This window comes from Anomaloglossus baeobatrachus, chromosome 7 (assembly GCF_048569485.1).
Source record: "Anomaloglossus baeobatrachus isolate aAnoBae1 chromosome 7, aAnoBae1.hap1, whole genome shotgun sequence".
In the NCBI taxonomy this organism is placed as follows: Eukaryota; Metazoa; Chordata; class Amphibia; order Anura; family Aromobatidae; genus Anomaloglossus; species Anomaloglossus baeobatrachus.
In genome coordinates, this window is record NC_134359.1 from 200,983,262 (window position 1) to 201,010,370 (window position 27,109).

Here is a 27,109-nt window from a genome sequence, read left to right on the forward strand (position 1 = left end):
AGAGAAATAGGAACACGTGGAGAATGGTATTAGTATCCACGTGTTGGACGCTGAAAATTGCATTCTCTTTACACGGGAAAGAGGGGGAGGGATTCTGGTGTTGGAAGATAAGTGTTTGAATCAGCGTATTCCCCTGAGTATTAACTCATGCACTGCTATGTAAGAAGCCAGAAAAAGGGACGTGTGAGGAACGGAATTGTATTCATACGTTGGACGTCTAAGTGTGTCCTTATTGCATAAGCAGGGAAGTGGGATAAAGGATTCAGTTGGAACCGGACGGTCCAATTAAAGCATTATGTATACTCTGTTCAGAAAGAAATACGCTTTTCCAGAAAATGCTGAGGGCGCTGTCGCCTTAGTTGGTAGACGAGAAGGGAAAAAATATACGAAAAATTGAAACAAATTGTGTAAAGTAGTTGGATTACCACCAGGTGGCAGGCTGCAGCCCAGTGTATGGAAATCCATATTGACCTCCAATAAGGGTATACTTGAAGATAATAATCTGTTAGATACAGCAAAAGCTTTGTTTTGGACAGCTGCAGTGTTGCAGAAAGAGGACTGGCAGGAGATTGAAGTGGACCAAGGACATGCTAAACTGTATGGTTATGTTTTAAGTGAAAAATCAAAGGTTCAAGTGGCAGATTCACAAACCCGCCGTCTTACAATAGTACCACGGCCGGTCTAGGGGTTGGTCCAGGCGGGTGGATATGCCCTGTTTGTGATTGCCAAAATCCTGATTATTGTGATGTTTCTTATAATTGTGGAGGACAAAGACCTCATTCACTGCCTGCTATATCTCACAACCCCTCCCATTACCCTCCTTTTCCTGTTGCTGTTTCTGACATTACTAAATGTCTTCCTCCAACTGTGCCTCATTGTTCTCTTTCTTTAGGAGTCACTATATCCGGTACTAACCAAACCCCTCCTTTGTATGCTGTAATGCAAACTGGTTTACAGTCATTATAAGTAACACCCCTGGCTCCGCCTGTAGCTTCTGCCCCTCCCAGTACACCCATAGTGTCCCAAAATGGCAACACTCCCGGAAGTCAGGTGCCTGGAACTTCCTGTGGCGGCCATCTTGCTGCACCCACTGAAGGCAAAACACCTCATAAACCACAACTACTTTGTCCAGTCATCACCCCAGCTGGCACCTACTATAGCCCGGTGCCTGAACCTGGTTTACATTGTCCCAATCTTCCAGCATACTCAGTGGCACCTCCAGTTCTGATACCTCATAGGCCCCCACCACATGATACCTGTTCTGTACTGTCACATGAGCTTATTGATCTGGATCCACCCGGACAGGAGGGTGTAACTTATGCACAGGACGGTGTGGCTTATGATAACCCCCATACGGATAGAGGATCATAGGATTCGTTTTCTACAGAATCCGAGGAGTGGGACCCTGTCTTTCAGCGCTATTATGCATGTGCCAATGGAACCCTCCTCCTCTCAGTTGGAAAAGGAGACATCACTACCATGTCTGTAGGAGCCGTGGTTAATCCTGCCAACGGCCACCTGCGCCACAGAGGTGGCCTAGCTGCCCGTATAGTGAAGGCTGGGGGCGAATATATTCAACGTGACTCAGAAGCCCTAGTACGTACATAAGGCCCTGTCCAACCGGGACGCATTGCTATTACAGGCCCTGGCAACCTGCCCTGCAATCTAGTCATTCATGCAGTTGGCCCACTTTATGATTCCAATCGACATGGCAACAGTTGCCGGATTCTCCGAGAGGCAGTTGAAGCATCCATCCTACACGCTTACTAGACCTCTCAGACCCAGATGCCTTTACGGTCAATAGCCTTGCTCGCCATTTCAGCTGGAGTTTTCGGATTCCCTATCCGAGCTTGTGCAAACGAGATTGTTAAAACCATAATGCCCCTAATCCATGGCCAGATGTTGAATTTGCAAGAAATTTGTCTAGTCGGAAGTTTGGAAGCAACTGTTAAGGCACTCCAGGATGCCCTCCAATGATATGTTCGCCCATCCAAACCCACTACCTCCTCCAGGAAACTACCTATTATGGTTGAAGATGCAAGTGATGATAAAGTACCAGTCCGGACACAGAAAGCCATACTTGACAAGGATGACCCAGAACCCTTGATGTACATAAAGTTTACTCCTGGACAGGCAGCCACCTTAGTCTCCACATTGCCAGACCCAGAGGCCCAACCTATGCCATTCTACCGCCGTATCGCACAAATCCAGAAGATGTACGCAGCTACATTGCAAGATTTAATGTCACTGGCCCAAATTAAAGCAGGAGACTCCTATTGGCCAGTCATGGAAGGGGCCCTGAATGATTCTCGCCTGTCTTCTGAAGAAACCTGGCAATCCGGTGTCACTTTTTGTGAACAGTTGAAATCCTGGGCACAAGACTGTTTATCTGATCAAGCTACTAGCCTTAAGGATGTGATTCAAGAACAAGCAGAGTCAGTTGAAAAGTATGCTTTCAGACTCACGCAGATGTTTGCAGACCTCAAATTCTCACAACAAATTAAGCCTCAGGCTCAGTTTCTGTCACAAGCCTTTGTCGCTGGTCTGAGGGAGGAGCTTAGGAATAATATAATGAAGACTTGCCCTGAAATTGAAAATGCCACCATGACAGATGCTATTATTATAGCAAAGAGCTTCCAGAAGAATATGAAGCCCTCCAAGAAGGCGATGGTTGTCCTGACGGAAGAGGACTCTGAGGACCCTCAAAACATCATGTCTAATGTATCACCATTTCCTGCACAAGTGTACCCTCCCGCCATCTATCAGGCTACAGCCGAACCTTCACCACAATTTCAAAACTACCCTGACCAGAGAGGAGTCAGAGGCCCTTGCGTCCGGTGCGGAAGAGAAGGACATATCAAATGTGATTGGCGAGTGCCACCTAACAGGTGTTACTCTCGGAATGGCGATAGACGACAACTAAGGAGACGATACCTGGAACCTCAACAAGCTGTCCAAAACCAGACCCAATTACAGCCACAATGATGGTCAGGCACGCCTGAACCTGCCATGGCTTCTACCACAAGTGCCTTTTCCCCTTGCTCTGCAGTCACCCTACTGGTAGATGAGAACCCAATCAAATTCATGGTGGACATAGGTGCGGCCAAAACGGTTATTAGACAACAAGATTACCATTGTCAGTTCCTCTTACTTCTGACACTTTTACTTGTGTTGGTGTAGATGGCACAGCAACTAAAAACCAACTTACAGTGTCGGTCCCAATCGGCCCTTTCCCTGAAGTTTTGACCAGACTCCTGGTGTCGCCTACCTGTCCCATTAATCTTCTTGGTGCCAACCTCTTACACCGTTTCTGAGCCAACATCAATTTCGACTCAGATGGCATGACGGTAACTTTTCACAATCCCAATACACCGGAGGGAATTGAAGACGTGTGTATTGTCTCAGCATTGCCTTTAATTCTCCTGTATCGAGACAATCCCTTGTATGGAATACCTGACAGTGTTATAGCTCTTATACCACAGTCTCTATGGTCAACGGGACCCAAAGATGTTGGTCATCTGCAAGTACCTCCCTTTATGGTGCATCTTAAAACTGGGGCCCAGCTACCCCGAGTGCCACAGTATCCTCTGAAATCCATCCAGGAAGGATCACTCAAAATGCAGATATCAGCTCTCCTTGAAAACGGGGCTCTCATTCGCTGTGTTTCACCATGCAAAACGCCGTTGTTTCCTGTTAAGAAGAAGACATCTAAAGGAGAAGCTCCTAAGTTCCGGTTAGTGCAAAACTTGAGGGCTGTCAATGCTGCCACTCTGTTGGAGACCCCAGTGGTGCCCAATCCACATACTCTTCTGGGACAGATCCCACCCACAGTGACCGTTTTCACCGTCATTGATCTCGCCAACGCTTTCTTCAGTGTACCTCTACATCCGGACTGTCAATATCTGTTCGCTTTCACCTTCCAAGGGGGCCAGTATACATGGACAGTCATGTCACAAGGAGCACAAAACAGCCCTAATCAGTTCAATCAAGCAATGTCTATTGTTCTCTCACCATGGCGACAAGAGCATCCGGAAGTGGCTCTTTTACAGTATGTGGACGATCTGCTCCTCTGTGCAAGAAGTGAACAAGACTGCTACGACTTTTCTGTATCTTTGCTCCAGTTCCTTGCAGCCCAAAATTGTAAAGTCTCTAAAGCAAAGGTTCAGTGGTGCCAACCCAAAGTCGTATTCCTTGGTCACTGTATTTCACCAGGCTCCAAACACCTCACGGAGGATAGGAAAGCGGCCATTGATGCTCTATCCTTCCCCAGGAATATCAAACAACTACAAGCCTTCTTAGGCCTCATCACTTATTGCAGACAATGGATACCAGACGCTTCCAAGATCATGCAACAGTTGTACGACGCTGTCAAGACCAATCATATCCCCTACAATGACTCTCCTGAGGATTATGACAAACGATACTGGGCTTTTGAAAAACTCAAAGACGCCATCTTGACAGCCCCAGCGTTGGGCCTTCCGAACTATGCCTTGCCATTCACTCTTTTTCTTCATGAGATCGATGACCATGCCACTGGAGTGTTAACACAAGACCATGGCTCCAGGAAACGCCCAGTTGGATACTACTCCTGCAGACTAGACCCTGTGGCAAGGGCCTCACCTACCTGTCTTCGTGCGGTCCATGCTGCACATCTTCTTCTTGACAAACGGCCGACATTACCCTTGGCCACCCCACGGTGGTTCAAGCACCCCATGATTTGAAGGCAATTCTTGACCAGACTCAACCAAGACACCTATCTGCCCAGCGTCACCTTCGTCTTCAGTGCTCCTTACTACTTCCTGACAACATTACTCTACAGTGGTGTACTACCTTGAATCCCGCCATTCTTCTTCCGCTTTCTAGGGGGGACTACCCCATATGTCAATTTGAAGCTCATGAACACTGCAGCTCCTGCGACATGGTTGACGTCCCTATTTGCAGCCATGATGGCTTAAAGGAAATGGAAAAGGAAACTACTACACCTTGTCAAGTATCTGAAACACCTTTGCCAGATGCAGATCTTATTTTGTGGACAGATGGTTCTCAATATACGTATGGCGGCAAGTTCTACACAGGATTTGCTGTGACTACTCTGGATCAGCCAATTACATCGGGAGCCATACCATCCCACATGTCAGCACAAGAAGCAGAATTGGTAGCTCTCATCAAGGCGTGTGAAGCGGCAGAAGGGAAAAGAGTCAACATCTATACTGACAGCAGGTAGACTGCTATGGTTGCACAGAGGATTCATTAACACAACTGGAACTCCAGTGAAAAATGTGGTACTTGTCCAGAGACTGTTGCAGGCAGTTCAGTTGCCCAGAGAGATAGCTGTCATGAAGGTCAGAGCGCATGGACGGTTAGACAGCCCAGAAGCACTTGGCAATCATTATGCTGATGAACTAGCAAAGACGGCAGCACGAGACGAGAAAAACCGGAAAGAATTGGTGGATAATCTACTCATGGCAACAACCAGGACGGGGAAAACTACACAACCAGAAGACTCAGCCAACAAGGTGGGGAGGACTCCATATGATAAACTCATATCGTAACAGATCCACGCTTTATATGATGAAAGACAAGAATGGAAGAAGATGGGAGCCAAGGTGGATTGGAAACTTTGGAAGCTCTGTCTACCAAGAAGAATGTTCCCTGCAGTAGTAGCATGGGCCCATGGTTGTACGCACAGAGGCAAGAATGAAATGTTGGCACTTATCCAGAAGTTCTACTACGCACCAGGAATTTCCTCAGCAATATCCGCGTACACTAGACCTGCCAGACTTGCATAAGATGTAATCCTGCACGAACAGAGAAAACACCACAAAAACATCTGGCAAAGCCTCTTTATCCATTCCAAAGGATACAAGTGGACCACATCCAACTACCCAAAGTAGGGAAGTACGAGTATGTTTTGGTAGTTGTCGACATCTTTTCCAGTTGGCCTGAAGCCTACCCGGTAGTCAACATGACTGCTAGAGTCACAGCCAAGCGACTCATCACAGAAACTGTGTGCAGGTTTGGAATGCCAGAAGTTATTGAAACTGACCGAGGACCAGCCTTCACAGCTAACATTTACCAAGAACTGTGGAACATGATCGGAGCAAGTCTAGGACTCCATACTCCTTATTATCCCCAGAGCAGTGGGAAAGGGGAAAGGATGAACTCAACTCTGAAGACTAAACTGCTCAAGGCCTCACAAGACAGTGCAATGCCCTGGACAGAACTTCTCCCTATAGTCCTGTACCATGTCAGAAACACCCCTGTTGCAAAACATGGCCTGACCCCCTTTGAAATACTTTTCGGTTCCGTCCCCAGATTAGGGTGTGATTTCCCTCAAAATTTGTCTGACCACCTTGACTCGGTGGTGCAGTTTGTCATTGTCTAAGTCGAGAGTTAACTAAAACACATGCAGCAGTTTTCTCTTCTCTTCCAGATCCTGAGACAGATCTAGCCACCCACACATTGAAACCAGGAGAGTGGGTGGTGGTTAAGAAACATGTCAGGAAGAATTGCCTGGAGCCCAGATACAAAGGCCCGTTCCAGATAATCCTGGTGACTCCCACCTCCGTGAAACTCGAAGGCAGGGCAACATGGATCCACGCCTCGCATTGCAGAAGGGTCGATCCACCAGAGCTGCACTGAGTATCCTGCTTATACTTATCCTTTTCAAAAAATCTGTGTGGTCTCAGGCCACTGTTACCAAAACAAATGAGGTGGTTACATTTTGGTATAATAGTTCGACACAAGTTGTCACTTTCACGTTTAATTACTGTGATATTGTGAAATGTGAAATAGGACGGGTCCCCCAAATGGGATGTCAAGCACACTTGAGACAGGGACAACAGTACATATGTGTTACAGGAGGTGAATATGGAGACAAATGTAGCTCATGGAAGGCTGTTGGGTGGAATACTGGTGAAAATTGGGGATACAAATCAAGTGTAGCCTTAAATAAACGGGATGAGAAGGGCAGATCTCTACTTACCAGGATGACACTCTCCCGTGCACCAGTAATGTACTACCCCAGTAATGTACACCAGTGTGCACCAGTAATGTACTACACCAGTAATGTACTACCAGTGTAACCCTTTAGTTCTCAACATAGAACACCCCCAACCACAGGATGAAGGTATATACCTTCTGGGTACACATATAAAGGGTGGACACAATGGTTGTACACAGATGGGAAAATTCAGGTTATCACAGATGACAAAAGTTCTACCAGTATTTCGAATGCTTACACATATTCAGACTTTTCACAGTATGGTAGCCATAGCTAATCCCACCATGGAAGATGTATATGCAGTTGAACAGGGTTATACAGACACCAACCTGTGGTTAGAATGGATGAAATATACAGTACACCAAGCCAACAGGTCAGACTGTTATGTATGTGGAGGAGCCAGACCTCATTTAGGAACTGTTCCACTGAATTTAGATTACGAAGCTGAATTATGCCTTGTTAGTCTGTTTACAAATATGACAGAGGGAAATGCATGTGAAGAATGGAAAAAGAGATACCCGATAATAGCCAAGGCCTTCTCCCCTGAGAAAGGCATCACTATATATCCTGGCAACTATACCAGTTATAATGTGAGTGGTCAAGGGAGAGATATGGGTAGATTTCGAGATGGGTTCTGTGGATCCTATAGCACTCTCACCTGTGATCACTTAATTAACCAGGTACAGTCTGCGGCAGATGTGTTTTGGGTTTGTGGGGATATGAAAATTCGATCACGAGTGGAAGGAAATTGGACGGGAGAATGTACTTTAGCTAAGGCACTTATGCCTATACACATAGCCCCCGCTGACCACACTGTCAAAGAAAATGACTTTTTAGCACACATCAAAGTCAACTTACTGTATCGACTGAGTACACCTAAAGGCTCTTTTGACCCACATGTTTACATTGACGCTATTGGTGTGCCTAGGGGGGTCCCTGACGAATATAAAGCTAGAGACCAAGTCAGGGTGGGATTTGAATCCATTATCCCCATAATTACTGTAAATAAAAATGTAGACTGGATTAATTATATCTGCTATAATCAGCAACGTTTTGTTAATTATACACGTGATGCCTTACAGGGATTAGCAGAACAACTAGATCCGACTTCCATCATGGCTTATCAAAACAGAATGGCTTTAGATATGATCCTCGCAGAGAAAGGTGGAGTCTGTAAAATGGTGGGGGATGTTTTTTTGCACTATATACCAGATAACACTGGAGTGGATGGGAAGGTCACCTTAGCTATAAAGAAACTCACTACACTGTCTGAAGAATTAAAGAAAAATTCAGGAGTGACCGACCCCTGGGGAGACTATTTTGGGTGGATGAGTTCTTTTAAAGGCTGGTTGATCCAGATAGGGATCGCCTTAAGTATAGTACTAGTTATATTACTAGCCATTCTGGTTTGTGTAATTCCGTGTTTAAAGAAAATATTTTCCAAAACAGCTGAAGTCACTTTAGGAGGGACCTTTCCTTTACTCAAAACAGAAGACCTAGGTATGACAGACGACATGCCCATAAAGACCAACACGACTCTCTCCCCCAGTTACAAAATGATTCTGCTAGAATAAATGGAAGAAGAGAGGACTTACAGAACCTTGGGACATGGGAAAGCCCCGCTACAAAAGGTGAGGACTCGCCTAGGAGTCCTTGGTCTCAAACCGGTGAAGAAACCCTTACCACTCTCCGCCCATGCCTCAACGTTCAGTTAGGCAGGTTTTCCAACAGGTCTTTCTACCTCTCTTCCGAAGGGAACACAGTACCCTTAGAATTCAGAAATGGCAGAAATAAGTTTTTAGGGGGGACTGTTGGGGATAAGAATTGAGTATCCAAAAATACTTAATTCAGCAATTTCATAGACTCAGGTATATAGTTTAGTAGATGTAAACTAACACACATATTTATGCATGTCTTTGTTCTCTTTTACTAACACGTATATATATATATGTATATTGCATATTTAGTGATTTTCCTTAAACACAGTATATACCAGCACATGTAATTTTAAAGATGGCTGCTATATCCTGTCTACACCAGGGACGATGGACAAAGGAATTCATAAGAGACAGAACTGAACCAATCAAGAAGAGGATATGAAGATTTCTATATATCTTGAAGCCTCGACCTACGATACTTGATTGGACTAAACCTTTTGTTTACACCCCTTTACTTCTTGGTCTAGGGGTTTGGTCTAAGAATAAAGTTAGTCTTGCCTCAGCTTCTGTCGTGTGAGAGAGTGTTATAATTGATTCAATTAATTATTATTCTTTCTCGTTGTGCACACACGACATTATAATTTGAAACAGCGGTCAGATCGAAAAGGGATCGCTTGTGTCCCGTCCTTAACAACCTCTTTCTTCTCCTCCACACCCGGCGTGGGAATGGGAGCCTTCTCCACCACCCTCAGGGGCTCTGGACACTTCTTCAGGTAGTCCCTGGAGACAGTGGTCGTAGTCTTCCCCTGGTCGCGGTTGACAAGGTATGTCTTTTGGTCTTTTCGGGTTGTATGACATAAGGGACTCTTTCCCACTGGTCATCCAACTTGTGCAGTCTCCTCTTCCTTTTCAGTGCTACATCCCCAGGTTCAAAGAGGGCAGCCTGCTCTCGCTTGTTGAAATGCTACTCTTGCCTTTCTCTGCTCTGGCGCACGTTTCTCTCCACATATTCCTGGATCTGCCGGTACTGCCTCTGACGCTTGGTGTTCTAGTTGTTAGTTGATGGGATATTTTCAGGTACCTTTACATCCAATTCCAGATCAACGGCTAGCCTTCCGGGTCCCACCCTCATCAGGTATGCGGGTGTGCACTTAGTGGAGCTGTTGGGTATGTTATTGTACATGTCCACCAAATCAGGTAGCTTTTCAGGCCGCAAGTTCCGCTCATCAAGGGGCAAGATTTTGAGAAGGTTGAGGATCAGGTGGTTCATCTTTTCACAGATCCCATTGGCTTGGGCATGATAGGGGGTGGTGCGGATCGTCTTGCACCCGTACAGGTTGCAGAACTCCTGGAAGATCTCTGCCTCAAAGGCAAGACTTTGGTCGGTGAGCACCTTCTCCGGGTAACCGTGTTGCCGACAGAAGTATGCTTGGAAGACCCTGCTGCAGTACGAGCTGTTAAATCTTTGACGGATACCACCACCATGAACCTGGAGTAGTGATCTACGATGGTGAGGGCGTAGGTATAGTCGCTTCGGCTTGGTGTGAGCTTGACGTGGTCTAAGGCGACAAGTTCCAGTGGCTGGTGAGTGACAATTGGCTGCAACGGGGCTTTCTGGCTCGTTCCATCTTTCCTCCTTAGCACGCAGGAATCACAATCCTTACACCATGCTTCGATGGACTCCCTCATCCCGATCCAGTAAAAGCGCAACCTCAGCAGCATCTCCAACTTCTTCCAGCCGAAGTGCCCAGCTCCATCGTGGTAAGCTTCCAAGATCACGGACACATACGCTTGTGGGACTATGATCTGGCTGACCTTCTCATGTGTCTTAGAATTTATCAGCCCTCGGTACAATTTGCCCTGATGTAAGTACAACCGGTCCCTTTCTCTCCACAGCCGTTGTGCTTCTGCAGGGGCGTCTGGCCTCATCCTGCAATGGCTCTGTGAGATTAACATCTTGATTAACCGGACTGCAGGGTCTTTGTCCTGAGCTTCCTGCCACCCATGGTGGGGCAAAGGGTTGAAGGTCGCCTCCTGCTGGCCGCTCTATGGCCGGGCTTCTATCTCACTGTCCAATTGGAGGAATGCAGGCAGCTCAAGTTCTTCCAACTCGTCTTCATGCACTCCCCCATCAGGTGAGTGCGGCATCCGAGACAGCGCATCTGCGTTGGTGTATTTACGGCCGGCTCTGTACTTGATAGTGAAGTCATAATTTGCTAGCCAAGCCACCCAGCGTTGTTCTAGGGCACCAAACTTCGCCGTCTCCAGGTGAGTTAGAGGGTTGTTGTCTGTATAGGCAGTGAACTTTGCAGAAGCCAGGTAATGCTTAAACCTCTCAGTTATTGCCCAGACGAAAGCCAGGAACTCCAGCTTGAAAGAGCTATAATTTTCGGGATTTCTCTCCATCGGTCGGAGCTTCCTGCTTGCATAGGCATTCACCTTCTCTCTGCCATCTTGCATCTGAGACAGGACGGCTCCCAGGCCTTCGTTACTGACATCTGTGTATAGGATGAACGGGAGGCCATAGTCGGGGTAGGCTAGGATCTCTTCTCTAGTCAGGACCATCTTCAGCTGCTGGAAGGACCTGTACTGCTCTTCACCCCAAGTAAACGGGGGACCCGGGATCTGGCCATTTTTGGTTTGTCCCACCATGAGGTCTTGCATGGGAGCGGCCATTTTGGTATAGCACTTCATGAAGCGGCGGTAGAAGCCCACCAGACCTAGGAACTGCCTCACCTCTTTGATCGTGGTAGGCCTTGGCCAGTTCTGAATGGCTGTAACCTTCTCTGGATCCGGCGCTATGCCTTCGGCACTCACCACGTGCCCGAGGTACTGTACTTTAAGCTTCAGCAGATGGCACTTAGAAGGTTTCAGTTTCATCCCGCATTTAGTGAGGGCCTCTAATACCTCCGCGAGGTGTTCCAGATGTGCTTCATACATCTTGGAGTAGACAATAGCGTCATCCAGGTAAAACAGAACCGTCTCGAAGTTGCGGTGTCCCAAGCAGCATTCCATCAGCTTCTGGAAGGTCTGTGATGTGCGGTTGTAGAGTCAGTGCCTACATGTAACTCTCGACACCACTCTTCTAGCTGCTTTGGTGCACTATCTGATGGTGATGCGGTGATGGGGGAGGTTGCCACCTGGATGGCATCAGTGTTTACTGTAAAGAGTTTAGCAATGGTGGCATAACGGGGTAGCTTAAGCTCTTCCTCTCCGCAATTCATCAATCTCACAGGCACTCTCCCCTTCCGGACATCAATCACCCCTCTGGCTGCCATTACTGTGGGCCAGTGCTCTGAAGGCAGAGGTTCCACCACTGCCGTGTAATCCTGTCCCCTGAGACCTAATACTGCCCTGCACCAGATCATCTCACTCCGCGGAGGCACCACTAGAGGCGCTACATCCATCACCCGCACACTACCAATCTCTCCACCTGACATGTTCACCATTTGCCGCTGCAGGGGAGCCAGAATTTCACATTACAGAGCCCTCTGCCGGCCCGCTCTTGCCATGGCAGACAGTTGTTGCAATAAATGTAATACTTCTCCCATGCAGTTGTGCCGCCCCCGTCCCAGCAGCGGGTCTCCGGACCCAGGGGTCTTGCGGACATGCTAAATAAAAGGGGGGTTGTAGATGTACGGGCTAGGCCGTATTAAGTTTGTGACGCCACCCACGGTGTGTGGTGAGGTGAGACACCACCGCTGCTGTTATCAGGCACCCGGGGGAGATGTTGTGACATCTAGTTCTTAACCCCTCCGTGGGTAGGGATGGTGGCCCCGAGACCCGGTGTCTAAGTGCACGGTATAGCGAACGCAGGGAGTGTTTGTGTACTCACAGTTAATAAACCACACAAGTCTCTGGTAAACCAATGTGATGGTGGCCGGTGCCGCGGCCAGTTGCATTTGGTTCCCCCACCCGGCTGGTGGTCTCTATCCTTTTCCTCTGCACTGTTTGTGTAAGGTGGACTTCCTAGCGTGAAACTCAGGAGTCTGCTCCCAGCTGGATGTGGCCTAAGGAGCCGTGCCCGCAGACGCTGGCCCGTGAGATCTATGGGCCCTGGCCATGACCTCTTATCTCTATCGGTGGGCTGTTGTCTTCCATGAGAGACTTTGGGTGGGACAGGCCTCTAGTCCTGGCCTCAATTGGTGAATTAACCAGTCCGTTTGGTTCCGGTTCTGGCTTCAGGGTCCGAGTACCCCCCTTTGTGCTACGGTTTCCGGGTCGGTTCCCCGTGTCGGTATCGGCGGGCTACAACCCTGTCCCAGTCCACCTCGGTTCTGCCAAGCCGTCTTCCCGTCTCATGCTGATGGAGACCACTGTCTGCCTCCTAGCCAGTGGCACCAGGGCTCTTACCCTTGTACCGTTCAACTTGAACTTTCCTGCTGGAGCTACACTTAGCTCCAGCCCACACTCCTCTCCAAACTGAACTCCTAAGCTTATCTGCTTGTTTTCCCGCCCCGGGCTGTCTGGACCCCTGGGTGGGCATGTCCCAACTGCCTGGTCACGCCCACTGGTGTGTCTTTCTTTTCCTAAGGGGGGGTGACTAGGGTTTCTTGTTGGCTGTGTGTTTCCTAGTGAGGGAAGGTGTTATGCGGGGGCCTCTGTGTGACTACCTGGTTTTGCCAGGGCATCACACAGTTCTCAATCACATTTGTACATAGGACCATTTTCGGGTTACGGTAACTGGGGTCATTTTGTACCACAATGAGTCCTTGATTCTGCAGCTCCGCTCGCCCCACCTTCAAAGTTACATCCTTAAATCCGACTTGAGTCACGGGGAGCCCATTGGCCGCAATGATGGTTAAGCTGGCATCAGATGGGGTGAGTTCACTGTCAGCCCAATAACGTTTGTACAGTACATAAGGAATGGTTGTTACCTGCGAGCCAGTGTGCAGGAGGGCGAATGTTGGGATACCATCCATCGCAACGAAGATAATGGGACGTCCTCCAACAAACCGGTCGTGCCAATCAGCTGGGCCTTGAGGGTCTATTCCTGAGGACTGGCCCTTGGCCTCAGGGGTTGCTCGTGTAAAGGACACTGGCGAGAATAATGGCCAGTCTTGTGGCATTTGTAGCAAACGGGTGGTCCATACCAGTTACTGTTGCTGTTCCTCCCTCTCTGCATCCAAGGGACATCTTCCGAGCTGTCGATGAGCTGAATCTTCTCCTGTACTTTGGTCTTTGGTGGAAGCTGGAGGGCAGTGAGGATCCTTGTGACGTCTTTGCTCAGGCGCTGAACTTGCGATGCTAAATCTTCTGAAGCCTCAGACGTTGCGGCTGGCGCCGGTAAGGCTAAGGGAGGGGGCGCCACCGAGACATGAGCAGTGTCAGCCTGCTAGGGTGGTAAGGCAGGAGCACTATCTTTGGATGGTTGTAAGGCCTTGATGGCCCGGTCTTTTAGGACCGCAAAGTTCAAGTCCGGGTGCGCTAAGGCTCATAGGCGAAGCTGCTTGCGATCTTCAGCGGACCCCAGCCGCTGCAAGAACTGCTCCACCAGCATCTTATTGCTCTCAACCTCATTGATGTCATCCGTCTGCCTCAAGATACGCAAGGCAATCTGCAGCCTAAAGCGGGCTTTACACGTTGCAACATCAGCAACGATATATCGTCGGGGTCACTTCGTTAGTGACGCACATCCGACGCCGTTACCGACATCGCAGCGTGTAACGCAAATGAGCGACGATCAACGAGCACAAAAACGTCAAAAATCGTTGCTCGTTGTCACGTCGCTCATTTCCATAATATCGCTGCAGCGACAGGTACGATGTTGTTTGTCGTTCCTGCGGCAGCACACATCGCTGTGTTTGACACCGCAGGAGCGACAAACATCTCCTTACCTGCCTCCACCAGAAAAGGACGAAGGAAGGAGGTGGGCGGCATGTTCCGGTCGCTCATCTCCGCCCCTCCTTTTCTATTGGGTGGTGGTTCAGTGACGCTGCTGTGAAGTCGCTGTGACGCTGAACGAACCGCCCCCTTAGAAAGGAGGCGGATCACCGGTCACAGCAACATCGCAGGGCAGGTAAGTGCTTGTGACGCTGCCGTAGCGATAATGTTCGCTACGGCAGCGATCAACACATATCGGCCGTATGACGGGGGCGGGTGCTATCGCGCTCGGCATCGCTAGCATCAGCTAGCGCTGTCGCAGCGTGTAAAACCTGCTTTAAGGCATAGTCCCGGATGCCATCTTGGGGACGCTGTCGGCAATGGTAAAACTGCATTCGTAACTCCGCTTCTGTGCAACCTGCAACTTGTCAAAAATGGCGGTTACCGAGGCCCGGTCAGCATCGTCCCATTTCTCCACCTCTTGCTCAGTGGCGTCGGTCAGCTGCCCCAACACCACCGCTACATGCTGCTTGCCGGTCATGGCGTACATATCAAGAATGGCACATATCTTCTTCTTGAATACCTGCAGTGCATTGGGTCATCCATCATACTGAGGTAACCAGGCAGCACTGGGTACATAAGGTAAGGTGATCGGCATGACTTGGGTGACTGCTGGAACCGTAGGCTCCACCACTCCTGTGACCAGAGCGGGGGCCGCTGCATCTTCGCCTGCCACTTTATTCGCGGGTGCCGCCACTTCGTCGGCAGGCGCTACCCCGTCAGCGACAGCGTTTGGGGCGGACATCTTTCCGCTGCTCCCCCTTGGTTTTTCGGGTGCAGACCTTTGACGCGGCTTGCTAGTTTCGATTTCAGCCTCCGGGTTTACCTTACGGCCTTTTTCCCAGGGGGCGGGGCTTCAGCTTTGCGCCCCTTCTCAGGGATGAAGACGCGAGGTTGTTGTTGTTTTCGCGCCCAAAAATGGCGGCAAAGATGGCGGTTTCCAAAAACTTTGCAGCGGAGCACCGCTGACAGTCCAGAACAAGGCACACTTTCACCAGGTAAGTGAAGGGGTAAGAATCCTGTTCATGACGCCAGGTTTTGGGGTGTGCCGCCCCCGTGCCAGCAGCTGGTGCTGCACGGATCCGGGGCCACGGCGCTGCTCGAGGGGTTCTCCGGACCGGGGTGTCGCGCGGGCACTCTGAATAAAAGGGGACGTATTTATACGGGATTGGTTGGAAAATGTCTTTGATACCACCCACGGTATGTGGTGAGATGTAGCACCACTGCTGCCGTTGCAGGGCTCCCAGGGACGCTGGGCTGGCAGCTGGATGTTAAACCCTCCATTGGTAAGGATGGATGTCCCGGGGCCCAGTGTCTCTATGCTGAGGAGGCTGATTGCAGGGGTCGGCACACCCGGCCAGGCCGGGGATATTTATCATGGTCAAGTAAAGCACACAAGTCTTGTGGTAAACCAAGGTGATGGTGGCCGGCTGCCGCAGACGGGTGTATCTGATCCCACACCCGGGCAGGTAGTCAAAGTTTCTCTCCTCTGCACTCAGTGTTTTGTAGGTAGGACTTCCCGGTCTGAAATGCGGGTGTCCGCTCCCGGTCCTTTGGTTAGGAGCCGTGCCCGTCTGACGCCGACCCTTGGGATCTACGGGCCCTGGCGGTTGCCCTATCCCTCTCTGTGGGTAGTTGTCTACTTTTTGGGACTTAGGTTGGGACAGGACCTAAAATCCTGCCCTCAATTGGTTAATTAGCTAGGCCGTCGGTGCTGGTCCTGGCTTCAGGGTCCAAGTACCTCCTCTGTGCATACAGTTTCCAGGTCGGTACTCTGGTGTCAGTACCGGCGGGCTCCAACCCTGTCCCGGTCCACCTCGGATCTCCGCAGCCATCTTCCCGTCTCCTGCAGACTCTGACTACCGTCTGCCACCTAGCCAAAGTGTCAGGGCTCTGACCCTGGCACCTGTCATTTTAGCCTGACCTCACTTTACACTCCAAAACTTATCTGCCTGTTTTCCCACCCTGGGCTCTCCAGACCCCTAGGTGGGCGTTCCCTATCCTCCTGGTCCCGCCCACTGCTGTGTCTCTCCTTCCCTGAAGGGGGTGACTAGGGTTTCAGGTCGGCTGATTTAACCCTTCGTGGGATTGGTGTTGTGCAGGGGCTTACATGTACATCTACCTGGTTTTCCAGGGCGCTACATGAGTGTGACGCCCTGGACTAGCCAGGTAGTTACAGACAGGTCCATGTGCAAACACCAGTCCCCTAAAAAGGTAACAGCAGCCAACCTAAAAACCCTGAGTCACCCCTCTCAGACTTTGACGTTCACACCCAGGGGTCGGAGCCAGGCGGATGGCCACGCCCACCGAGGAGTTCGGAGGGCCTGAGGCAGGAAAAGCAGAGAGTTGAAGTTAGGGAGGAGAGCAGTCTGGAAGGTAAAAGGAGAGGAGTTAGAGGAGGAACGTCTGTCAGGGATCTGGGTCGTAGCCCGGATAACCTGTGGCCAGGAGGCAGACGGTGGTTGCCGCCTGCAGGAGCCGGTAAGACGGCTGATGGAACCGTAAGGGACTTGGGACAGGGTAGTGGCCCGCAGGTACCGAACCTGGGAACCAACTGGAAACCGGAGCACCAGGAGAGGTACTCAGACCCAGAACGAGGTCCAGAAGCCACAGGACCATGTCAAATTTACTGATTGAGGTCTGGACCTTAGGTCCTCTCCCGTCCCAAGACCCGAAAGATGGCAACAGCCCACCGAGGGAAATAGAAAGCCAACGCACAGGCAAGGAGATCCCACAGGCCAGTGCCTGCGGGCAAACGGACTCCTCCGACACATACATGCCGGGGAGCGGACTCCCGTCGCTGAAGCGCAGGCAGTCAAAATCTACAAAAGAGGTGCAGGAGAAAGGTGGGGACCACCAAACCGGGTGGGGGACCAGACGCAGCCGGCTGCGGGCACCGACTACCATCCTTTTGGTTTACCAGAGAGAGTATCTGTCATAGTGAGTACAACAGTGCCATCTGGCCGCACACCTCCCTGCACCGCCCAGCCACACACATCCCTGCCCACGGAGGCGTTAACATCTTGCTGCACGACCATCTCTCCCAGGTGCCCCGTAATTGCAGCTGTGGTGTCTACACCTTCACCACATCCCGTGGGTGATGTCACAAACTCAAAACACGGCTCCGGCCGTACACCTACCTAACCACCACCCCCCCTTCGAGATCGCCAGCAACCACCTTGCAGAGCGACGTGACCCCTGGGTCTGGAGGCCCTCGAGCCACCCACCAAACGAGCCCGGACCCGAGCGGCTCGGCTGCGGCCGAGCGCGGGGCGGTACATGAGCATGGTCAGTTTCTGTTTATTAGCCAATGTACAGATAATATATACCATTTACAAACAAATGTGATATTGCTTAAAGTCTTCTAGTGGAAATTTACCAGTTGATCATATGACCTTTAAGTCTGAGAAATACAGAAATGTAGAGTCTTGCATACAGGATAAAACCTTGAATTTTGAGAGAAGCTAAACAGTGGCTATGAACTTAAACAAAATGTACTAATGGAATAATAAAGTATTTTAAAATCTAGAAATACAGAAACTATTAACGCTTCTATATCAATCTTCTACCAGGGACAGGCTAAGGTCTGCCATAAGTGCGGTTGCTCCACACTGTGGTGTAAGGTGTAAGGTGGTTAAATGCCCTTTGTTTGGGGCTACAGCTTCGCAATCTTCATCCAGTGAAGGTGTGAATGAGGATGCAAAGGAACGACAACAAAAAAATATGTAGAATATGTAGGTTAAAGGCAAAAGGAAGGGCAAGAGTAAAAGAGCAAGACCCCAGGGGTGTTCAGGGTCTGTTCCTGGAGTGGGACCCTCTGGGGGAGTCCACGTTGATCCAGAACTTGGAAGAAGGCTCAGCTATTTTGCCTTTGGTGGGCCTTTGGCTCACAAAATTGCCAGGTCCATATGGCTTAACAACTGAGTTGTATAAGATCTTTAAGGACTCTTTAGGTGGCTTTACACACTGCAACATCGCAAACGACATCGCTGTAACATCACCGGTTTTGTGACGTTATAGCGACCTCCCCAGCGACATTGCAGTGTGTGAAACACATCAGCGACCTGGCCCCTGCTGTGAAGTTGCTGATCTCTACAAATCGTTCAGGACCATTCTTTGGTCCTTTGTTTCCCGCTGTGCAGCATGATCGCTAGAAAGTTTCAGTGTGTAAAGGGGACTTAAAACACTGGAAACGAGTGATGTGTCACAATATCTGTCAATCACTATTCTCTGTCAGTCGGTCTCTCCCTCTCGGTCTCTATTCTCTCTTTGTCGGTCCGTCACTGTCTCTGTCCCTCTCTCACAGTCTGTCGGTCATTTTCCCCTCCTCTGTCATACTCACCGATCCCCGGTGCGGCGCTGCACGGCATTCACGCTGCTGCGGCGGCTTTTACTATTTTGAAAAAGCCGGCCGCTCATTAAACAATTTTGTATTCCCTACTTTCCCCGCCCACAGGCGCCTATGATTGGTTGCAGTGAGACACGCCCCCACACTGAGTGACAGGTGTCTCACTGCACTCAATCACAGCAGCCGGTGGGCGTGTCACCATGGAGTATAGAAATAAATAAATAATTAAAAAAACCGGCGTGCGGTTCCCCCCAAATTTAATACCAGCCAGATAAAGCCATACGGCTGAAGGCTGGTATTCTCAGGATGGGGAGCACCACGTTATGGGGAGCCCCCCAGCCTAACAATATCAGTCAGCAGCCGCCCAGAATTGCTGCATACATTATATGCGACAGTTCTGGGACTGTACCCGGCTCTTCCTGATTTGCCCTGGTGCGTTGCAAATCGGGGTAATAAGGAGTTATTGGCAGCCCATAGCTGCCAATAAGTCCTAGATTAATCATGTCAGGCGTCTCCCCGAGATACCTTCCATGATTAATCTGTAAATTACAGTAAATAAACACACACACCCGAAAAAATCCTTTATTAGAAATAAAAAACACTAACAAATTCCCTCATCACCAATTTAATCAGCCCCAAAAAGCCCTCCTTGTCCGGCGTAATGCACGGACCTACAGCGTCGCATCCAGCTCTGCTGCATGCAGGTGACAGGAGCTACAGAAGACACCGCTGCTCCTGTCAGCTCCACGCAGCTAATGAAGACAGCCGCGCGATCGGCTGAGCTGTCACTGAGGTTACCCGCTGTCACTGGATCCAGCTGTGGATCCAGCGGTGGATGCAGCGGTGGCCGCGGGTAACCTCAGTGACAGCTCAGCTGATCGCGCTACTCACCGCCGCTCCGGTCAGCTCCACGCAGCAACTGAGGTGAGTAGCGCGATCAGCTGACCTGTCACTGAGGTTACCCGCGGCCACCGCTGGATCCAGTGACAGCGGGTAACCTCAGTGACAGCTCAGCCGATCGCGCGGCTGTCTTCATTAGCTGCGTGGAGCTGACAGGAGCGGCGGTGTCTTCTGTAGCTCCTGTCACCTGCATGCAGTAGAGCTGGAAGCGACGCTGGAGGTCCGTGGATTACGCCGGACATGGAGGGCTTTTTGGGGCTGATTAAATTGGTGATGAGGGAATTTGTTAGTGTTTTTTATTTCTAATAAATGATTTTTTCAGTTGTGTGTGTTTATTTACTGTAATTTACAGATTGATCATGGAAGGTATCTCGGGGAGATGCCTGACATGATTAATCTAGGGCTTATTGGCAGCTATGGGCTGCCAATAACTCATTATTACCCCGATTTGCTAACGCACCAGGGCAAATCGGAAAGAGCCGGGTACAGTCCCAGAACTGTCGCATATAATGTATGCGGCAATTCTGGGCGGCTGCTGACTGATATTGTTAGGCTGGGGGGCTCCCCATAACATGGCGCTCCCCATCCTGAGAATACCAGCCTTCAGCCGTATGGCTTTATCTGGCTGGTATTAAATTTGGGGGGGACCGCACGCCGATTTTTTAAATTATTTATTTATTTCTATACTCCATAGTGACACGCCCACCGGCTGCTGTGATTGGGTGCAGTGAGACACCTGTCACTCAGCGTGGGGGCGTGTCTCACTGCAACCAATCATAGGCGCCTGTGGGCGGGGAAAATAGGGAATACGAAATTGTTTAATGAGCCGCCGGCTTTTTCAAAATAGTAAAAGCCGCCGCAGCAGTGTGAACGCCGTGCAGCGCCGCGCCGGGGATCGGTGAGTATGAGAGAGGAGGGGAAAATGACCGACAGACTGTGAGAGAGGGACACAGAGATAGTGACGGACCGACAGAGAGAGAATAGAGACCGAGAGGGAGAGACCGACTGACAGAGAATAGTGATTGACAGATATTGTGACACATCACTCGTTTCCAGTGTTTGACTAGCTAGGTCGTTCTGCAGGTCCGGATCGCTGTTGCGTCGTTGGCCAGGTTTGCCTGTTTGACAGCTCACCAGAGACTCACCAGAGACTTTGTAGCGATCCCGGCCAGGTTGGGATCGCTGGTGGGATCGCTGAAAGTCTCAGTGTGTAAAGGGGACTTTTCATCCTTTTGTTGACTTGGGTGTTTAATGAATGTCTTTCCTCGGGCACTCTGCCAAATACAATCAGGAGAACAGCTTTGATTCTTCTGTCAAATGATAAGGATCAATTGGGGGTGCATAGCTCTTCTCAATGTAGACAAAAAGTTTCTGGCTAAGGTGCTTTTCAACAGGCTGTTAAAATTTGAGCTACAACTTCTTTCCGAGGCCCAGACTTCAGCTGCTTCTGGCCCTAGTGCTTTTAGTGCTGTTCTTGGTGTCTAGGAAGCTGTGGCACAGGGTAGGCCAGGCCTGTGGAAGGGGTCTACAGTATGCTGTTTGTGGATCAGGCAAAAGCTTTCACCATGTTGATCATGAGTACTTCTGGTCCATTCTGCTGAGGAATGGTCTGCCAGGGGAGGTTTGTGGACTGGCTGAAGATATTGTATAGAGGGGCTGAGAGTTTCCCACTGGGGAGTATTTGAATTGGACAAACGTTTGTGGTCGGGTCCAGTGTTCACCAGGAATGTCCTTTTAGACCCATGGCTGTATGTGTGGCCCCCCTGACCTGGTCAGGCACCACTGAGTACTGCACTCATGCTGGGTCAGTACAACACAGATAATCCCAGAGACTGAATAGGGTGTGGACACACAGACACTAGTAACCAGGACACACACATGCAGCTTAGAGGGGATCCCTAGGCAGATCCAGGGAGGGGGTGTAGTGTAACGTCTCTGCAACCGGGTCATTACAGGGTATTAAATATTACCCCATTTTTCCCGGACAGGAGGAGAAGAGTCCCCACACACACACTGGCAGGAAGGAGTTAAAAAGCTTTTCAGCACGTAGTGAGCCTGCATGACTCATCTCCTAATGAGCAGGTGTGTAGGTCCCCATGACAACCTGACGGGAGGGGGGTCCTGCGTGAGAAGTGAAGTGCAGAGCAGACAGAAAGTTTAGGCAGAACGAGACCGGCTGTGAGAGAGCACAGACCTGAGGCTGAGAGCTCCTGCAGTGGAGATGCCTCGAGACCAGGGCTGATAATATCTGAGGAAGGGAATGGAGCTGAGAACTGGGGATCTTTGGAGAGTGTTGTACCCAGTGGCGGTCCTACCTACGCTACCGGGCAAGAGAGAGACAGAATGGCGGCGGGTCCTTAAGATGCTCCATGCCATGGGGATAGCATTAACGCACCGAAAGAGAGGGACCCCCAGATCACTTCACCGGACCCCTTCCTCCTACCTGCCCAGGACCGACCAGAGGCTACAGGCAGCGAGGACCAGCACCCGGGTGCGATGTGGAACGGACTTTAAATAAAGAGAAACTGGAACCCACACTCCGTGACTGGTGTGAGTAATGCCTCCGCCCTGTGCCCCCGGTGTCCCTGAGGACTGTTGCCCTGGGTCTCATTAACCTTCTGGGTCTCCCCCACTCCACCCGTGGGGAGCGATTCCATCTGGCTGCCCGTAACACCTGCCCCGGTGAGAGACTGTGCAGCGGCGGCTGAATACCTGGCCGCATACCACGGGTAGCGCTGCTAGCATCCCCCGTCTCCATCCCGTACCGTTTCCTGGGGGAGAGCGGTGGCAGAGGAGGCTGAGACCTCAGTGGCCACTCTGAGCGAAGGCAAGCTCCTTAGGAACCCCGTTACCCTCCTTCCATCCCCCTTGTCACACCGGACTGACTTTTGGACTTTCCTTTTATTGAAACCCGCCGGGGGTGACGGAAGCCGGGTCGGGCCACTCACAGCTTGACCCCGAATACCACCGGCCCGGTGACCGTGCCAGCCCTGCAGGCCTCGGCGCGGGCGTTTCAACTTGGCGCTGCGAGCAGGGTCCGGACTAGACCCGGTAACATCAGGTGACGCGTGCCTTGTGTACAACATCTACAAAGTTGGATCGTCTAATGTTTATTTTGGTGCCCGTGGCTGCGGGTAAGTGACAAATGGACTTGGACTGTACAATGGCGTCCAGAATCATCCTGAGAATGGTACCAACAAGGACTGGACTTGCCCGCCTTTCGTGGGTGAGGTGTGAAAATCCATGCCCGCCCCTTTGTTGGACATCTACTAGGAGCCAGGAAACCTGCCTCTCCAGGACCAGGAGAAGATGGGGAGATAATATGGACTGCCCAGGTGCGAGCTTTGGCGAGTGGTGGCCGGAGGGGTGAGCCCGGCATTGCAGCCTGCACCGAGATTGGACTCCTGAGTAGAGTTGAGCGATGTTCGAGGTTCGCCAATTTCATGTTCGAGTGATTTTGGGGGTGCTCGAGATCGAACTTGAATGCGAGCTTTATGCTAAAAGCTCGATAGCTTGAGTTACGTTCGAGAACGGTTCGATCAGCAAAAAGCCTAGCTAGTTACTAGCTGGCTTTTCACTGTAATAGTGTGAGTCACTGTGATTCACACTATTATCAAATTTCAGCGTATAGTGTGCGGGGGCGGCGCGTTTAGATCAGTGCTGCTGGGATAATGGCAATCGCCATTTTCTTTTTTTTTTTCTTCCTTAAGCGCGCGTGCAGTGGGGCGGGCCAGCATGTCAGCCAATCCCAGACACACACAGAGCTAAGTGGTCTTTTTTGCCGAACAAGCAAGGGCATGAGTCATAGGCTGTCCATGTCACATGTCCTTGCATTATAAATACGGCCATTTTCCCTCACGGCGCCATTATCTGCTTTCTGCGTGTAGGTGACAGTCACCGCTCACGCAGCTCCTGTTGCCGCTCCGGCTGTGTACGCTATACACACGGCGCTCTACAGATTAGGGACAGAAGTTTATTTCAGCCCTTTTCAGGGCTCATTTTCTTGGGCTCAAAGCCATAGGTGACAGTCAGGTCTGTGGAAACGCTGTATAGAGCTTCAGATAACAGCGTCTGTGTACCTAAGCTCAGGGAATTCCTTGCTGCATTTCACTATTAGTAGGGATAGAAAGTGAGGCTTCCTTTCATGTCCACTGACCAAGAGAACCCGGCCACTGTACCCACCTGCCCACTTTTGCCACACTATTTTTATAGCAAACAGGGCTGAACATAAGTGGCATCAAAAAAGTGGCTGCTATACTCCATTGCTGTCCCACTTGTGCCAAGCATTTTCCAGCACCTCTGCATTCAACCCTGATGCACATTTTGCTACGCTATTTTTATAGCAAACAGTGCTGAACATAAGTGGCATCCAAAAAGTGGCTGCTATACTCCATTGTTGTCCCACTGGTGCCAAGCAATTTCCAGCACCTCTGCATTCAACCCTCATGGACATTTTGCTACGCTATTTTTATAGCAAACAGTGCTTAACATAAGTGGCATCCAAAAAGTGGCTGCTATACTCCATTGTTGTCCCACTGGTGCCAAGCATTTTCCAGCTCCTCTGCATTCAACCCTCATGCACATTTTGCTATGCTATCTTTATAGCAAACAGTGCTGAACATAAGTGGCATCCAAAAAGTGGCTGCTATACTCCATTGTTGTCCCACTGGTGCCACGCAATTTCCAGCACCTCTGCATTCTACCCCTGTCACTCTGTACACTAAGATGTACAATAGCAGTACAGCACAGTAATGTGGGACTGAGAGGATTCCTGAAACTATCTGAGAAGGTAGTTAGCTGGTAAACTACTAGGGGGCGTAAAAGTGGAGGAAACGTATGAGCAGGGAATTCCCTAGCAGAGGTAATACTAGTCAAGCCCACCAGATGGCAGTAGAATCGTCAGAAAACCGTGTCACAACATGAGGTCTTGTAAGTACACAAGGGAAAAGTCTAAACGTAGTCAGAGGGAAGCAAATAGCCAGTAGCCGGGAAATCAGAGCCTAGAAGCGAGGGGGAGTGGGAAGACAAGACAGAATTAAGGTAAACAGATAAGGAGCAAACAGGGAGACAGCGGGAGAGGCACTGATGGAAACAGACAACAGAGGAGGTTAACAGGTCAGGTGAACACGGAGGTCAGGAGGGGGCAGGGCAGACAACAGGTCACTCAAGAGCAGAACACAGCAGAGCCAGAAGTATCACTGGCGAAGTCCAAGAGAAACAGTGCCCTAATAAAGCAGCCTGACCTCCAGAACAAGGCAGAAAGGATTAACCCCTAACGTGACCTGCATCAGAAGTGAAACTAAAAAAAGGCTCAGCTCCAGCTGAGCCAGGAGTCAATCATGACAACCCCATGCACATTTTGCTACGCTATATTTATAGCAAACAGTGCTGAACATAAGTGGCATCCAAATAGTGGCTGCTATACTACATTGTTGTCCCACTGGTGCCAAGCATTTTCCAGCACCTCTGCATTCAACCTACATGCACATTTTGCTATGCTATTTTTATAGCAAACAGTGCTGAACATAAGTGGCATCAAAAAAGTGGCTGCTATACTCCATTGTTGTCCCACTGGTGCCAAGCAATTTCCAGCACCTCTGCATTTAACCCTCATGCACATTTTGCTATGCTATTTTTATAGCAAACAGTGCTGAACATAAGTGGCATCTAAAAAGTGACTGCTATACTCCATTGTTGTCCCACTGGTGCCAAGCAATTTCCAGCACCTCTGTGTCACGCTCCCCGGCTCCCCGGCCACGCTCCCCGGCTCCCCGGCCACGCTCTCCGGCTCCCCTGCCTCGCTTCCCGGCTCCCCTGCCACGCTCCCCGGCTCCCCTGCCTCGCTTCCCGGCTCCTCTGCCAGGCGTCCCCCGCTCCACAGCCTCCATGCCCCATCACCTGCGGTCCCCAGGCAGCCTGGTCCCCGCTCCCGGCGCCCGTCGGCAACCCTGCTCCAGCCCGGCTCTCCTGCCTCCTGTTCACCGCTCCCTGCTCTGGCTTCTGGCACCCGGGCCTCGCGCATGCGCATTAGGGCGCGCGCGCGCAGTCATTGACCCTCTCTTAAAGGGCCAGTGTCCTTCAACAGGATATTGAAGAATCAGGTACAGGGTATATAGGGAGATCCTTTCCAAGTGGGCGGGGCCTGTTCTTCGTGTTTTGCTAAGCTAGGAGTCAGGTCTCCTTGTGTTTTGTGGTATACTTACCTATCTCTCTCCTAGAGCCGCTCCTGCCTCGCCAACCGGTTCTGACGATACCCGAACCCCGAACGGTGACGGTCTGCCATCCCGTCAAGTTCATACCATCTCCGATCCCTGTGGTGACCCGTCTTCTCGCTCCGTCGGTTCCGGACTCTGCCTGACGTCATCTCGGCCTCCGAACCTGAGCTCCGTCACCCGGACTACCTTCAGCGACTCCGTGGTCCCAGGGACTTCTACACTCCTCTGAACGGACTGTCCTGCTACCTGTAGTGCTCCGGCTACCGGGCACCTTGCCCTCGGTGAGGTGTTCAGCCCAGTGGATCCACCTCCTGGGTCTGCTCGTCCACCTGGCCCTAACAGTAAGAACAGGCCATGGATCCCGCCGAAGCACTAGCGGCCCAGCTGGGCACCCTGCAGCAGGAACTTGTACGACAGCGCGAGACCCAGTCCCGCATGCTGGCCTTCATGTCCTCGGTGGATACCCGCCTGCACACGCTGCAAGCATCTGCCACGTCCCTGGCATCTCAGGTTACTACTGCACAGTCCACGGCCACGGTTCCCGTGGCGGCTACCTCAGAAGCTTCTAATTTCCGCCTGGCCTCTCCACCCCGATATGCCAGAGATCCCAAGACCTGCAGAGGATTCCTCAACCAGTGCTCCCTCCATTTCAAGCTGCTTCCGCACTTGTTTGCCTCCGACCAAGCCAAGGTGGCGTTTGTGATGTCCCATCTAGAGGGTGAGGCACTGGCCTGGATGAACCCCTTGTGGGAGAAGGAGGACCTTGTGACCACTAACATCCAGGACTTCCTGCAGGCATTTAGAAACACCTTTGACGAACCCGGACGTGCCGCCGCATCCGCCTCATCACTCCTCAGGCTACGTCAGGGGACCATGACGGTGGGGCAGTATGCCATCCGCTTCCGCACTTTGGCCTCAGAATTGGGGTGGAACAATGAAGCCCTCACCGCCGCCTTCTGGGAAGGGCTCTCCAGCCATATTAAGGACGAGCTGGCAGGCCGCGATGTTCCTTCCACCCTGGATGCCCTGATCGCACTAGCCACCCGCGTGGACTTCAGATTCCAGGAACGATCCAAAGAGGTGTCCCGTGAGAGACGTCCGA